This window comes from Gymnoscopelus braueri (genome assembly GCF_963280865.1).
Source record: "Gymnoscopelus braueri genome assembly, chromosome: 17".
Taxonomy (NCBI): Eukaryota; Metazoa; Chordata; class Actinopteri; order Myctophiformes; family Myctophidae; genus Gymnoscopelus; species Gymnoscopelus braueri.
Window position 1 is genome coordinate 18,674,721 of NC_137617.1, and position 17,755 is coordinate 18,692,475.

The window sequence follows — 17,755 nt, forward strand, 5'->3', positions numbered from 1 at the left end:
GAGTGCTCATGTCTTTAAATTCCCTACTTTATTATCTATCATTATCTTGATTTTGTTTTAATGTTGTTTATATGTAAAACTATATACTGTATGTTTGCCTTCTTGAACAGGGCCCATTTGAAAAAGAGATGACAATCTCAATGTGCCTTTAGCCTATTTAAACACAGGTTAAACTAGAAAAGTGTGCTCCTCAGAGCAAAGGTCTCTGACAGGCCGTGTTGCCTACCCAGGGCCCGCAAAATTTGGAAGTCAGTCATAGCCTATTGGAATGGAATCTGAATGATCTGACACATTACCACTTGACCGACCCCAGAGATACTAGCCTGGCTCCACCCCCTGAATCGTTTGCCTCGCATTCAGGGTCTGGTGACCCTGTCGAAGACGGGTGTTTCTCGGTTGAAAATCTGTACGACTAATCGGGATCGGGATAATCCAGTATGAACCAATCGCCAAAGAGTCTTTGAAAAAAAAACTTTGGCCATGCCCCCATCTCAGAAATTGGCTGCATTGATAGGGCTTTCAGACTGAATAATGGAGTGAAACGAAATGAAAATTCAGGCTGAGTGTCAGGCTACAGAGATACAGTAATGTGTATCAATTTGTGTGAATTTTGGAAACAATCTGAGTGGTAGCAAAAAGTGTGTTTTGAACAATACATGAAATGCTGGAAAATGTATTATGGCACAAATGGCTGCATGGGGCCTACAGTATATGGAGAGTTTCGTCATGACTCATGATCCATGAAATCCAGGGAAAACAGGCTTTTTGATTTTGATTGTACGACCTATGGTTGAAGAGTTATAGGCCAAAATGTGAAGTGGGCTGTTGTAGCATCACCATGAGGCCGATTCGAAATATTTGGGCTGGAGGTTCTTCCTTGGCCTACTGTGAGTGTGTATGCAAAGTTTCACGGCCATTGGGCTCCGTTCATGATTTGTGGCATTTTGCGTAAAACGGGCCACTCCCGTTAACTTAGGAAAACAGTCGAGGCCAATCAGAATTGAATATGAAACAGATACGTCTTGATCACGTGACCATAGAGATAATACCGATTTGCGTGAGGTTTGGACAAAATCTGTAGGAGTAATATAAATGTTTTGCATATTGGCCTCCTGGTGGCGCTATAACAGGCCGTAGTGAAAAAAAGCTTTCTTGGTTTCCCAGAAGTGTGTGTGCAAAGTTTCACGCCGATTGGTCCAATTAGCTGCTCACAGACAAACACACGGATGGACGGACACACGGACAGACAGACATGAGCGAAAACATAGTCTCTAGACAATTGAAAATTAATAAATTAACAATTCTGTTCTCAGCAGGCTGGTGAGGAGAATCCTGCCACCATGTTGCCCGTATTGCTTTTAGCGATAATAAGTAAGTAGATAATTGTCCCTTCTGTGTTGATATATCTGAAAATGTAACCTACAGTAACTACATTCTGTGGTTATTGTGGTGTTTTCTTTTCAATCTGTGTTTGTATGCATGTATTCATTTATTTATTTTACTTACTTTGCAGGTATGGTGTGTACTACTACCACACCTACACCAGGTTCTACAACCGCAGTTTCTACTGGTCCTGGTCCCACAACAGGAAGTACGACAGCAAGAGTTCATTGTTCTATTTTAAGCGCTTATAGACAGGTCCACATCTCCAACCTGTAAATTGGACGGATTGAGTATTGTTTCACCTTTTTAATAGTACAACCAAAATTTTTTGATTAGACAATTACGGTAGCATTTTAATCTCTGTGTGTCCAGGTATTGCAACTGAAAATCAATCAGTATTCTTTCACCCAGGTCCGTGCAGAGATCATTAGAGGGTCAGGGCTGGTTCTCAAAGTAAAAAGAAAACCGCATAACCTGCATAACCTGTTGAAATAATGCTCACTTTGGCTGTGGACGGTTAAGTTTCCAGGTCTGGTTTTGTGCCAGGAGTGTCAGGAGTTCTGACTAGAGCAGGGATCTATCTTCAACGCTTTTCAGACCAAGGACTCCTAGCTGAGAGAGAGATGAAGCAGGGACCCCCACTACATATTGTTTAAAATAGTGTTGCAGTTTAAACTTATCCTAGATTTCATAGCTTCGTGGGGCACGGTGGCGCAGTCGGTAGCGCTGTCGCCGCACAGCTAGAAGGTCCTGGGTTTGATTCCCGCAGGTGATGCTGTGGGCGCTGGGGGCGTGTTCTCTCCTCCGCGTCATCAGTGCCCATACCCTAGGTGGGGTCGGTGAAAGGGCCTTTCTGTGTGGAGTTTGCATGTTCTCCCTGTGTTCCCTAGGGTAGGTACCCTCACAAAAACATGCAGTAATCCTGGTCACTATACTGCCTCCCCCCAGCCGGGGCGCCTGATGGAGGGGAAAGGAACTGGTTGGAATAACGTGTTCCTTCCACGCGCTACGTCCAACCAGGGAAACTCCCCCCTATCAGGTGACAAGAAGGTCAGTTGGCTCTCATGCATTGAAGGAGGCATGAGCTCGGCCCTGGCCTCCCTAGGTTGGCAGAGGGAAGGTAGTGCCCAGGATTACATACTGGGTGTAAAAAATGGGGTTACAAAATCGTGGGATAAAAAATTAGCTTTCATTGACTTGAAAAAGTTTATCTCTAGCTTTATTTTATCTGAAAGGCCTGATCTTATTATAAGTCCTTATCTGAATTACACAAATTCTGGTATATCTATCTGTGGAGTCTGTCTGTAACAAAATGGGAGATCAACATTTTTTTTAAATTAGGATACCAATTGAATTTTTGTATCTGTGTGTCCAGGTATTACAATCACAACAGAAAGAGAAGGCCTTTCTAGCAAAGCTTTTATGCTCTTGTTCATATTTTACTATGTGTACAGTCTGCTTTAGTACAGTTCAGCTATACTACGGCAATAAACCTGCAGCTAATGAAAGTTTTTTCTACCTATTGTGCACCACCTGCAGCCACAACACCTGCTGCTGCAACTACAGTGGGTCCAACTACAGCCGGTCCAACTACTGCTGCTACAACTACAGTGGGTCCAACTACAGCCGGTCCAACTACTGCTGGTGCAACTACAGCCGGTCCAACTACTGCTGCTGCAACTACAGCCGGTCCAACTACTGCTGGTGTAACTACAGCCGGTCCAACTACTGCTGGTGCAACTACAGCCGGTCCACCTACTGCTGCTGCAACTACAGCCGGTCCAACTACTGCTGCTCCAACTACAGCCGGTCCACCTACTGCTGCTGCAACTACAGTGGGTCCAACTACAGCCGGTCCAACTACTGCTGGTGCAACTACAGCCGGTCCAACTACTGCTGGTGTAACTACAGCCGGTCCAACTACTGCTGGTGCAACTACAGCCGGTCCAACTACTGCTGGTGCAACAACAGCTGGTCCAACTACTGCTGCTGCAACTACAGCCGGTCCAACTTCTGCTGGTGTAACTACAGCCGGTCCAACTACTGCTGCTGCAACTACAGTGGGTCCAACTACAGCCGGTCCAACTACTGCTGGTGCAGCTACAGCCGGTCCAACTACTGCTGCTGCAACTACAGCCGGTCCAACTACTGCTGGTGCAACTACAGTGGGTCCAACTACTGCGGGTGCAACAACAGCTGGTCCAACTACTGCTGCTGCAACTACAGCCGGTCCAACTACAGCCGGTCCAACTACTGCTGGTGTAACTACAGCCGGTCCAACTACTGCTGCTGCAACTACAGTGGGTCCAACTACAGCCGGTCCAACTACTGCTGGTGCAACTACAGCCGGTCCAACTACTGCTGCTGCAACGACAGCCGGTCCAACTACTGCTGGTGTAACTACAGTGGGTCCAACTACAGCCGGTCCAACTACTGCTGGTGCAACTACAGCCGGTCCAACTACTGCTGGTGCAACTACAGCCGGTCCAACTACTGCTGGTGCAACAACAGCTGGTCCAACTACTGCTGCTGCAACTACAGCCGGTCAAACTACTGCTGGTGTAACTACAGCCGGTCCAACTACTGCTGCTGCAACTACAGTGGGTCCAACTACAGCCGGTCCAACTACTGCTGGTGCAACTACAGCCGGTCCAACTACTGCTGGTGCAACTACAGCCGGTCCAACTACTGCTGGTGTAACTACAGCCGGTCCAACTACTGCTGGTGCAACTACAGTGGGTCCAACTACTGCGGGTGCAACAACAGCTGGTCCAACTACTGCTGCTGCAACTACAGCCGGTCCAACTACTGCTGGTGTAACTACAGCCGGTCCAACTACTGCTGGTGCAACTACAGTGGGTCCAACTACTGCGGGTGCAACAACAGCTGGTCCAACTACTGCTGCTGCAACTACAGCCGGTCCAACTACTGCTGCTGCAACTACAGTGGGTCCAACAACAGCCGGTCCAACTACTGCTGCTGCAACTACAGCTGGTCCAACTACTGCTGCTGCAACTACAGTGGGTCCAACTACAGCCGGTCCAACTACTGCTGGTGCAACTACAGCCGGTCCAACTACTGCTGCTGCAACTACAGCCGGTCCAACTACTGCTGGTGTAACTACAGCCGGTCCAACTACTGCTGCTGCAACTACAGTGGGTCCAACTACAGCCGGTCCAACTACTAATGGTGCAACTACAGCCGGTCCAACTACTGCTGCTGCAACTACAGCCGGTCCAACTACTGCTGCTGCAACTACGGTGGGTCTAACTACAGCCGGTCCAACTACTGCTGCTGCAACTACAGCCGGTCCAACTACTGCTGGTGTAACTACAGCCGGTCCAACTACTGCTGCTGCAACTACAGTGGGTCCAACTACAGCCAGTCCAACTACTGCTGGTGCAACTACAGCCGGTCCAACTACTGCTGCTGCAACTACAGCCGGTCCAACTACTGCTGGTGTAACTACAGCCAGTCCAACTACAGCCGGTCCACCTACTGTTGCTGCAACTACAGCCGGTCCAACTACTGCTGCTCCAGCAACTGCTACGGTTGCTGCCACCACTGTCTCGACAGATGCTCCTACTGCTGATGAAGACACCATAACTCTTAAGTTTAGTCTCGACCAAACCTTCAGCTCTGATCTCTCCGACTCATCTACCACAGCGTTTAAGACTTTGGCTGCCACAGTGGTCTCACAAGTAAGACAAATGATGTGCTCGTTGTACTCAAGCAAGAACATTCTAAATTCTAACTTATTATCAATATGTAATTCAGGCAGGAATGGAGCTTTTACTATGTATTTACTGTATCTAATTTAAGTCAGATGTGAATTGATTGATTGATTGGATTGATTGATTGAATACTTTATTAGCAGTTTGCAAAAGGTACAGGTACAATAATGCTAAAAGCATAACACAAAAAGCCCTGATGGCTTGTTTCCATTGTGGTCTTTCAAGTAAATCATGGAATTAAGGCCATTTTTCAGTGGATGGATATTTCTTCGGTTTGAGTTTGAAAGTTCTTTTGAGTTCAAAGAAAAAGAAAATCAGTTCAACACAATAAATGAAAGAGAAAAGGGTGGGGGGGGATAAACTTTACTAAACTTCACAGCATTGCAGTGCAGGTTAGCATGTTCTTGTTGGGACAATATTTCCATCAGCAATTGAGCTTAACCAATTGGCATTCTTCTCTTTCAGGTAAACACGATTTACAGCAGCAGCAGCAGTGGCACTACAACTTTCAAACGCTGTATAGTCGACAGTTTCACGTAAGACAGAGTTTTGATCAATTGCTTACTTTCCATTATGAGTTTGTAATGATTTGCAATTTAAAAGTCACATTCTCTTTCTCACACATTACAGGTCAGGATCAGTTGTTACACAAATGAGTCTGGTGTTCCCAAAAGACTCAGTTCCTTCTACAAGCACAGTAGAAACAGCTATGAATACTGCAGTTAGCAGTGGTTCCACCTCCCTGAACGTCATCTCTGGCACCGTTACTGCTGCTGCAACTACAGTGGGTCCAACTACAGCCGGTCCAACTACTGCTGGTGCAACTACAGCCGGTCCAACTACTGCTGGTGTAACTACAGCCGGTCCAACTACTGCTGGTGCAACTACAGCCGGTCCACCTACTGCTGGTGCAACTACAGCCGGTCCAACTACTACTGCTCCAACTACAGCCGGTCCACCTACTGCTGCTGCAACTACAGTCGGTCCAACTACAGCCGGTCCAACTACTGCTGGTGCAACTACAGCCGGTCCAACTACTGCTGCTGAAACTACAGCCGGTCCAACTACTGCTGGTGCAACTACAGCCGGTCCAACTACTGCTGGTGCAACAACAGCTGGTCCAACTACTGCAGCTGCAACTACAGCCGGTCCAACTACTGCTGGTGTAACTACAGCCGGTCCAACTACTGCTGGTCCAACTACAGTGCGTCCAACTACAGCCGGTCCAACTACTGCTGGTGCAACTACAGCCGGTCCAACTACTGCTGCTGCAACTACAGCCGGTCCAACTACTGCTGGTGTAACTACAGCCGGTCCAACTACTGCTGGTGCAACTACAGTGGGTCCAACTACTGCGGGTGCAACAACAGCTGGTCCAACTACTGCTGCTGCAACTACAGCCGGTCCAACAACTGCTGGTATAACTACAGCCGGTCCAACTACTGCTAGTGCAACTACAGTGGGTCCAACAACAGCCGGTCCAACTACTGCTGCTGCAACTACAGCCGGTCCAACTACTGCTGCTGCAACTACAGTGGGTCCAACTACAGCCGGTCCAACTACTGCTGGTGCAACTACAGCCGGTCCAACTACTGCTGCTGCAACTACAGCCGGTCCAACTACTGCTGGTGTAACTACAGCCGGTCCAACTACTGCTGGTGCAACTACAGCCGGTCCAACTACTGCTGGTGCAACAACAGCTGGTCCAACTACTGCGGGTGCAACAACAGCTGGTCCAACTACTGCTGCTGCAACTACAGCCGGTCCAACAACTGCTGGTGTAACTACAGCCGGTCCAACTACTGCTGGTGCAACTACAGTGGGTCCAACTACTGCGGGTGCAACAACAGCTGTTCCAACTACTGCTGCTGCAACTACAGCCGGTCCAACAACTGCTGGTGTAACTAGAGCCGGTCCAACTACTGCTGCTGCAACTACAGTGGGTCCAACAACAGCCGGTCCAACTACTGCTGCTGCAACTACAGCCGGTCCAACTACTGCTGCTGCAACTACAGTGGGTCCAACTACAGCCGGTCCAACTACTGCTGGTGCAACTACAGCCGGTCCAACTACTGCTGCTGCAACTACAGCCGGTCCAACTACTGCTGGTGTAACTACAGCCGGTCCAACTACTGCTGCTGCAACTACAGTGGGTCCAACTAAAGCCGGTCCAACTACTAATGGTGCAACTACAGCCGGTCCAACTACTGCTGCTGCAACTACAGCCGGTCCAACTACTGCTGGTGTAACTACAGCCGGTCCAACTACTGCTGGTGCAACTACAGCCGGTCCACCTACTGCTGCTGCAACTACAGCCGGTCCAACTACTGCTGCTCCAACTACAGCCGGTGCACCTACTGCTGCTTCAACTACAGTGGGTCCAACTACGGCCGGTCCAACTACTGCTGGTGCAACTACAGCCGGTCCAACTACTGCTGCTGCAACTACAGCCGGTCCAACTACTGCTGGTGCAACTACAGCCGGTCCAACTACTGCTGGTGCAACAACAGCTGGTCCAACTACTGCTGCTGCAACTACAGCCGGTCCAACTACTGCTGGTGTAACTACAGCCGGTCCAACTACTGCTGCTGCAACTACAGTGGGTCCAACTACAGCCGGTCCAACTAGTGCTGGTGCATCTACAGCCGGTCCAACTACTGCTGCTGCAATTACTGCCGGTCCAACTACTGCTGGTGTAACTACAGCCGGTCCAACTACTGCTGGTGAAACTACAGCCGGTCCAACTACTGCTGCTGCAACTACAGTGGGTCCAACTACAGCTGCTGCAACTACAGCCGGTCCAACTACTGCTGGTGTAACTACAGCCGGTCCAACTACTGCTGCTGCAACTACAGTGGGTCCAACTACAGCCGGTCCAACTACTGCTGCTGCAACTACAGCCGGTCCAACTACTGCTGCTGCAACTACAGCTGGTCCAACTACTGCTGGTGTAACTACAGCCGGTCCAACTACTGCTGCTGCAACGACAGTGGGTCCAACTACAGCCGATCCAACTACTGCTGGTGCAACTACAGCCGGTCCAACTACTGCTGCTGCAACTACAGCCGGTCCAACTACTGCTGGTGTAACTACAGCCGGTCCAACTACTGCTGGTGCAACTACAGCCGGTCCACCTACTGCTGCTCCAACTACAGCCGGTCCACCTACTGCTGCTGCAACTACAGTGGGTCCAACTACAGCCGGTCCAACTACTGCTGGTGCAACTACAGTCGGTCCAACTACTGCTGCTGCAACTACAGCCGGTCCAACTACTGCTGGTGTAACTACAGCCGGTCCAACTACTGCTGGTGCAACTACTGCTGATGCAACAACAGCTGGTCCAACTACTGCTGCTGCAACTACAGCCGGTCCAACTACTGCGGGTGCAACAACAGCTGGTCCAACTACTGCTGCTGCAACTACAGCCGGTACACCACCAACTAGACCACCAACTAGACAACCGACTACACCACCAACTACACCACCAACTACACAACCCACTACACCACCAACTAGACCACCAACTACACCACCCACTGCACCACCGACTACAGCACCGACTATACACACAACATCTGCACCACCAGCAGAGACAAAGATTGTGTTGGCATTCAAAATAAATCAGAACTTCACAGCAGAACTTTCAGATAAATCCTCTGATTTATTCCAGGCCTTATCGGACGAAGTAACTTCAGCGGTAAGTCCATTATCATGCTTCATGTTCATAACAGCAATTCAGTGTACTGACTGCAAACAATAACGCACAGGTAATATGTGTAACGCCTGAGATGCAAAACTGGGTATCTGACTTCAACTTTATGTTTTGTTTACAGATGAACATCGTATATTTTGAAAGATTTGGTGATACTTTCAATCGCACTGTTGTAACAGGTTTCAGGTAAGCATTAAGGGTCTTTATTGTATTACTTCGAAATGCTTTACTAATCGATTAGCAACGTTAATGCAGTGCAATAAATAATCCTAACAAAACACAACTTTTCAAAATCACTTTTATAGCTCAGGATCAGTGAAGGTAGATGCTGAATTAATATTCAACCCAGGGAATGCAACACCAAATACCACTTCTGTGCGTGAAACTCTTGTGGAGGCTGCCAACAGCTCTAACTTCTCCCTTCCTGTGGACACCTCCTCAATTGGTAAGAGTTTCTGATTCAATAAATAAAACCTGAGAATCTTCCTTTTTAAGTACACGTTTGATGGCAATTACATTTTTCTGTGCCTTCACTTACTGATATGAATGTTTTACCTTTACAGTGGTTTTGCCTCCGGCTCCAGCAACCAGCACAGCAGCACCTTTAACAACAGTCACTACAAATTCACCACCACCTACACCACCCACTACACCACCCACTACACCACCCACTACACCACCCACTACACCACCGACTGCACCACCAACTAGACCACCAACTACTACACCACCCACTACAGCCGGTCCAACTACTGCTGGTGTAACTACAGCCGGTCCAACTACTGCTGGTGCAACTACAGCCGGTCCAACTACTGCTGCTCCAACTACAGCCGGTCCACCTACTGCTGCTGCAACTACAGTGGGTCCAACTACAGCCGGTCCAACTACTGCTGGTGCAACTACAGCCGGTCCAACTAATGCTGGTGTAACTACAGCCGGTCCAACTACTGCTGGTGCAACAACAGCTGGTCCAACTACTGCTGCTGCAACTACAGCCGGTCCAACTACTGCTGGTGTAACTACAGCCGGTCCAACTACTGCTGCTGCAACTACAGTGGGTCCAACTACAACCGGTCCACCTACTGCTGGTGCAACTACAGCTGGTCCAACTACTGCTGCTGCAACTACAGCCGGTCCAACTACTGCTGGTGTAACTACAGCCGGTCCAACTACTGCTGGTGCAACTACAGCCGGTCCAACTACTGCGGGTGCAACAACAGCTGGTCCAACTACTGCTGCTGCAACTACAGCCGGTCCAACTACTGCTGGTGTAACTACAGCCGGTCCAACTACTGCTGCTGCAACTACAGCCGGTCCAACTACTGCGGGTGCAACAACAGCTGGTCCAACTACTGCTGCTGCAACTACAGCCGGTCCAACTACTGCTGGTGTAACTACCGCCGGTCCAACTACTGCTGCTGCAACTACAGTGGGTCCAACAACAGCTGGTCCAACTACTGCTGCTCCAACTACAGCCGGTCCACATACTGCTGCTGCAACTACAGTGGGTCCAACTACAGCCGGTCCACCTACTGCTGCTGCAACTACAGTGGGTCCAACTACAGCCGGTCCAACTACTGCTGGTGCAACTACAGCCGGTCCAACTACTGCTGCTGCAACTACAGCCGGTCCAACTACTGCTGGTGTAACTACAGCCGGTCCAACTACTGCTGGTGCAACAACAGCTGGTCCAACTACTGCTGCTGCAACTACAGCCGGTCCAACTACTGCTGGTTTAACTACAGCCGGTCCAACTACTGCTGCTGCAACTACAGTGGGTCCAACTACAGCCGGTCCAACTACTGCTGGTGCAACTACAGCCGGTCCAACTACTACTGCTGCTGCAACTACAGCCGGTCCAACTACTGCTGGTGTAACTACAGCCGGTCCAACTACTGCTGGTGCAACTACAGCCGGTCCAACTACTGCGGGTGCAACAACAGCTGGTCCAACTACTGCTGCTGCAACTACAGCCGGTCCAACTACTGCTGGTGTAACTACAGCCGGTCCAACTACTGCTGCTGCAACTACAGTGGGTTCAACAACAGCTGGTCCAACTACTGCTGCTGCAACTACAGCCGGTCCAACTACTGCTGGTGTAACTACAGCCGGTCCAACTACTGCTGGTGCAACTACAGCCGGTCCAACTACTGCTGCTGCAACTACAGCCGGTCCAACTACTGCTGGTGTAACTACAGCCGGTCCAACTACTGCTGGTGCAACTACAGCCGGTCCAACTACTGCTGGTGCAACAACAGCTGGTCCAACTACTGCTGCTGCAACTACAGCTGGTCCAACTACTGCTGGTGTAACTACAGCCAGTCCAACTACTGCTGTTGCAACTACAGTGGGTCCAACTACAGCCGGTCCAACTACTGCTGGTGCAACTACAGCCGGTCCAACTACTGCTGCTGCAACTACAGCCGGTCCAACTACTGCTGGTGTAACTACAGCCGGTCCAACTACTGCTGGTGCAACTACAGCCGGTCCAACTACTGCGGGTGCAACAACAGCTGGTCCAACTACTGATGGTGCAACTACAGCCGGTCCAACTACTGCGGGTAAAACAACAGCTGGTCCAACTACTGCTGCTGCAACTACAGCCGGTCCAACTACTGCTGCTGCAACTACAGTGGGTCCAACAACAGCTGGTCCAACTACTGCTGCTGCAACTACAGCCGGTCCAACTACTGCTGGTGTAACTACAGCCGGTCCAACTATTGCTGCTGCAACTACAGTGGGTCCAACTACAGCCCGTCCAACTACTGCTGCTGCAACTACAGTGGGTCCAACTACAGCCGGTCCAACTACTGCTGGTGCAACTACAGCCGGTCCAACTACTGCTGGTGCAACAACAGTTGCAAATGTTACGGTCGCTCCCACCACAGTTGCAACTGCTACGGTTGCGGCCACCACTGTCTCGACAGATGCTCCTACCGCTGATGAAGACACCGTAACTCTTAAGTTTAGTCTCGACCAAACCTTCAGCTCTGATCTCTCCAACTCATCTACCACAGCGTTTAAGACTTTGGCTGCCACAGTGGTCTCACAAGTAAGACAAATGATGTGCTCGTTGTACTTAAGCAAGAACATTCTAAATTTTAACTTATTATCAATATGCAATGCAGGCAGGAATGGAGCTTTTACTATGTATTTACTGTATCTAATTTAAGTCAGATGTGAATTGATTGATTGGATTGATTGATTGAATACTTTATTAGCAGTTTGCAAAGGTACAGGTACAATAATGCTAAAAGCATAACACAAAAAGCCCTGATGGCTTGTTTCCATTGTGGTCCTTCAAGTAAATCATGGAATTAAGGCCATTTTTCAGTGGATGGATATTTTTTCGGTTTGAGTTTGAAAGTTCTTTTGGGTTCAAAGAAAAAGAAAATCAGTTCAACACAATAAATGAAAGAGAAAGGGGTGGGGGGGGGGTAAACTTTACTAAACTTCACAGCATTGCAGTGCAGGTTAGCATGTTCTTGTTGGGACAATATTTCCATCAGCAATTGAGCTTAACCAATTAGCATTCTTCTCTTTCAGGTAAACACGATTTACAGCAGCAGCAGCAGTGGCACTACAACTTTCAAACGCTCTATAGTCGACAGTTTCACGTAAGACAGAGTTTTGATCAATTGCTTACGTTCCATTATGAGTTTGCAAGGATTTGCAATTTAAAAGTCACATTCTCTTTCTCACACATTACAGGTCAGGATCAGTTGTTACTCAAATGAGTCTGGTGTTCCCAAAAGACTCAGTTCCTTCTACAAGCACAGTAGAAACAGCGATGAATACTGCAATTAACAGTGGTTCCACCTCCCTGAACGTTATGTCCGGCACTGTTAGTGCAACCGTTGCCACCACTGCTGCACCATCTACGGCCGCTCCCACTACCGTTGCCACCACCGTTGCCACCACCGTTGTCACCACCGCCGCTCCCACCACAGTTGCAAATGTTACGGCCGGTCCAACTACTGCTGGTGCAACCACAGCCGGTCCAACTACTGCTGCTGCAACTACAGCCGGTCCAACTACTGCTGGTCTAACTACAGCCGGTCCAACTACTGCTGGTGCAACTACAGTCGGTCCAACTACTGCTGCTGCAACTACAGTGGGTCCAACAACAGCTGGTCCAACTACTGCTGCTTTAACTACAGCCGGTCCAACTACTGCTGGTGTAACTACAGCCGGTCCAACTACTGCTGCTGCAACTACAGTGGGTCCAACTACAGCCGGTCCAACTACTGCTGCTGCAACTACAGTGGGTCCAACTACAGCCGGTCCAACTACTGCTGGTGCAACTACAGCCGGTACACCACCAACTAGACCACCAACTAGACCACCGACTACACCACCAACTACACCACCAACTACACAACCCACTACACCACCAACTAGACCACCAACTACACCACCCACTGCACCACCGACTACACCACCGACTATACACACAACATCTGCACCACCAGCAGAGACAAAGATTGTGTTGGCATTCAAAATAAATCAGAACTTCACAGCAGAACTTTCAGATAAATCCTCTGATAAATTCCAGGCCTTATCGGACGAAGTAACTTCAGCGGTAAGTCCATTATCATGCTTCATGTTCATAACAGCAATTCAGTGTACTGACTGCAAACAATAACGCACAGGTAATATGTGTAACGCCTGAGATGCAAAACTGGGTCTCTGACTTCAACTTTATGTTTTGTTTACAGATGAACATCGTATATTTTGAAAGATTTGGTGATACTTTCAATCGCACTGTTGTAACAGGTTTCAGGTAAGCATTGAGGGTCTTTATTATATTACTTCGAAATGCTTTACTAATTGATTAGCAACGTTAATGCAGTGCAATAAATAATCCTAACAAAACACAACTTTTCAAAATCACTTTTATAGCTCAGGATCAGTGAAGGTAGATGCTGAATTAATATTCAACCCAGGGAATGCAACACCAAATACCACTTCTGTGCGTGAAACTCTTGTGGAGGCTGCCAACAGCTCTAACTTCTCCCTTCCTGTGGACACCTCCTCAATTGGTAAGAGTTTCTGATTCAATAAATAAAACCTGAGACTCTTCCTTTTTAAGTACACGTTTGATGGCAATTACATTTTTCTGTGCCTGCACTTACTGATATGAATGTTTTACCTTTACAGTGGTTTTGCCTCCGGCTCCAGCAACCAGCACAGCAGCACCTTTAACAACAGTCACTACAAATTCACCACCACCTACACCACCCACTACACCACCCACTACACCACCCACTACACCACCGACTGCACCACCAACTAGACCACCAACTACTACACCACCCACTACAGCCGGTCCAACTACTGCTGGTGTAACTACAGCCGGTCCAACTACTGCTGGTGCAACTACAGCCGGTCCAACTACTGCTGCTCCAACTACAGCCGGTCCACCTACTGCTGCTGCAACTACAGTGGGTCCAACTACAGCCGGTCCAACTACTGCTGGTGCAACTACAGCCGGTCCAACTAATGCTGGTGTAACTACAGCCGGTCCAACTACTGCTGGTGCAACAACAGCTGGTCCAACTACTGCTGCTGCAACTACAGCCGGTCCAACTACTGCTGGTGTAACTACAGCCGGTCCAACTACTGCTGCTGCAACTACAGTGGGTCCAACTACAGCCGGTCCACCTACTGCTGGTGCAACTACAGCTGGTCCAACTACTGCTGCTGCAACTACAGCCGGTCCAACTACTGCTGGTGTAACTAAAGCCGGTCCAACTACTGCTGGTGCAACTACAGCCGGTCCAACTACTGCGGGTGCAACAACAGCTGGTCCAACTACTGCTGCTGCAACTACAGCCGGTCCAACTACTGCTGGTGTAACTACCGCCGGTCCAACTACTGCTGCTGCAACTACAGTGGGTCCAACAACAGCTGGTCCAACTACTGCTGCTCCAACTACAGCCGGTCCACATACTGCTGCTGCAACTACAGTGGGTCCAACTACAGCCGGTCCACCTACTGCTGCTGCAACTACAGTGGGTCCAACTACAGCCGGTCCAACTACTGCTGGTGCAACTACAGCCGGTCCAACTACTGCTGGTGTAACTACAGCCGGTCCAACTACTGCTGGTGCAACTACAGCCGGTCCAACTACTGCTGGTGCAACAACAGCTGGTCCAACTACTGCTGCTGCAACTACAGCTGGTCCAACTACTGCTGGTGTAACTACAGCCAGTCCAACTACTGCTGTTGCAACTACAGTGGGTCCAACTACAGCCGGTCCAACTACTGCTGGTGCAACTACAGCCGGTCCAACTACTGCTGCTGCAACTACAGCCGGTCCAACTACTGCTGGTGTAACTACAGCCGGTCCAACTACTGCTGGTGCAACTACAGCCGGTCCAACTACTGCGGGTGCAACAACAGCTGTTCCAACTACTGATGGTGCAACTACAGCCGGTCCAACTACTGCGGGTAAAACAACAGCTGGTCCAACTACTGCTGCTGCAACTACAGCCGGTCCAACTACTGCTGCTGCAACTACAGTGGGTCCAACAACAGCTGGTCCAACTACTGCTGCTGCAACTACAGCCGGTCCAACTACTGCTGGTGTAACTACAGCCGGTCCAACTATTGCTGCTGCAACTACAGTGGGTCCAACTACAGCCCGTCCAACTACTGCTGCTGCAACTACAGTGGGTCCAACTACAGCCGGTCCAACTACTGCTGGTGCAACTACAGCCGGTCCAACTACTGCTGGTGCAACAACAGTTGCAAATGTTACGGTCGCTCCCACCACAGTTGCAACTGCTACGGTTGCGGCCACCACTGTCTCGACAGATGCTCCTACCGCTGATGAAGACACCGTAACTCTTAAGTTTAGTCTCGACCAAACCTTCAGCTCTGATCTCTCCAACTCATCTACCACAGCGTTTAAGACTTTGGCTGCCACAGTGGTCTCACAAGTAAGACAAATGATGTGCTCGTTGTACTTAAGCAAGAACATTCTAAATTTTAACTTATTATCAATATGCAATGCAGGCAGGAATGGAGCTTTTACTATGTATTTACTGTATCTAATTTAAGTCAGATGTGAATTGATTGATTGGATTGATTGATTGAATACTTTATTAGCAGTTTGCAAAGGTACAGGTACAATAATGCTAAAAGCATAACACAAAAAGCCCTGATGGCTTGTTTCCATTGTGGTCCTTCAAGTAAATCATGGAATTAAGGCCATTTTTCAGTGGATGGATATTTTTTCGGTTTGAGTTTGAAAGTTCTTTTGGGTTCAAAGAAAAAGAAAATCAGTTCAACACAATAAATGAAAGAGAAAGGGGTGGGGGGGGGGTAAACTTTACTAAACTTCACAGCATTGCAGTGCAGGTTAGCATGTTCTTGTTGGGACAATATTTCCATCAGCAATTGAGCTTAACCAATTAGCATTCTTCTCTTTCAGGTAAACACGATTTACAGCAGCAGCAGCAGTGGCACTACAACTTTCAAACGCTCTATAGTCGACAGTTTCACGTAAGACAGAGTTTTGATCAATTGCTTACGTTCCATTATGAGTTTGCAAGGATTTGCAATTTAAAAGTCACATTCTCTTTCTCACACATTACAGGTCAGGATCAGTTGTTACTCAAATGAGTCTGGTGTTCCCAAAAGACTCAGTTCCTTCTACAAGCACAGTAGAAACAGCGATGAATACTGCAATTAACAGTGGTTCCACCTCCCTGAACGTTATGTCCGGCACTGTTAGTGCAACCGTTGCCACCACTGCTGCACCATCTACGGCCGCTCCCACTACCGTTGCCACCACCGTTGCCACCACCGTTGTCACCACCGCCGCTCCCACCACAGTTGCAAATGTTACGGCCGGTCCAACTACTGCTGGTGCAACCACAGCCGGTCCAACTACTGCTGCTGCAACTACAGCCGGTCCAACTACTGCTGGTCTAACTACAGCCGGTCCAACTACTGCTGGTGCAACTACAGTCGGTCCAACTACTGCTGCTGCAACTACAGTGGGTCCAACAACAGCTGGTCCAACTACTGCTGCTTTAACTACAGCCGGTCCAACTACTGCTGGTGTAACTACAGCCGGTCCAACTACTGCTGCTGCAACTACAGTGGGTCCAACTACAGCCGGTCCAACTACTGCTGCTGCAACTACAGCAGGTCCAACTGCTGCTGCTCCAACTACAGCCGGTCCACCTACTGCTGCTGCAACTACAGTGGGTCCAACTACAGCCGGTCCAACTACTGCTGGTGCAACTACAGCCGGTCCACCTACTGCTGCTCCAACTACAGCAGGTCCAACTGCTGCTGCTCCAACTACAGCCGGTCCACCTACTGCTGCTGCAACTACAGTGGGTCCAACTACAGCCGGTCCAACTACTGCTGGTGCAACTACAGCCGGTCCACCTACTGCTGCTCCAACTACAGCAGGTCCAACTGCTGCTGCTCCAACTACAGCCGGTCCACCTACTGCTGCTGCAACTACAGTGGGTCCAACTACAGCCGGTCCAACTACTGCTGGTGCAACTACAGCCGGTCCACCTACTGCTGCTCCAACTACAGCAGGTCCAACTGCTGCTGCTCCAACTACAGCCGGTCCACCTACTGCTGCTGCAACTACAGTGGGTCCAACTACAGCCGGTCCAACTACTGCTGGTGCAACTACAGCCGGTCCACCTACTGCTGCTCCAACTACAGCAGGTCCAACTGCTGCTGCTCCAACTACAGCCGGTCCACCTACTGCTGCTGCAACTACAGTGGGTCCAACTACAGCCGGTCCAACTACTGCTGGTGCAACTACAGCCGGTCCACCTACTGCTGCTCCAACTACAGCAGGTCCAACTGCTGCTGCTCCAACTACAGCCGGTCCACCTACTGCTGCTGCAACTACAGTGGGTCCAACAACAGCTGGTCCAACTACTGCTGC

The 17,755-nt window shown here is 49.4% G+C and overlaps 2 long non-coding RNA genes across 2 annotated transcripts; both read left to right on the top strand.

Moving 5' to 3' along the window:
• The first annotated feature begins 11,739 nt into the window (after nucleotides 1-11,739).
• Nucleotides 11,740-12,698, top strand: LOC308104746. The gene is made up of 3 exons (XR_013934850.1): nucleotides 11,740-11,881; nucleotides 12,376-12,446; nucleotides 12,541-12,698. It is a non-coding gene; the product is annotated as an uncharacterized lncRNA (long non-coding RNA).
• A 2,915-nt stretch (nucleotides 12,699-15,613) lies between these two features.
• Nucleotides 15,614-16,590, top strand: LOC308104745. Its single transcript, XR_013934849.1, has 3 exons — nucleotides 15,614-15,773; nucleotides 16,268-16,338; nucleotides 16,433-16,590. It is a non-coding gene; the product is annotated as an uncharacterized lncRNA (long non-coding RNA).
• Nucleotides 16,591-17,755: the final 1,165 nt, after the last annotated feature.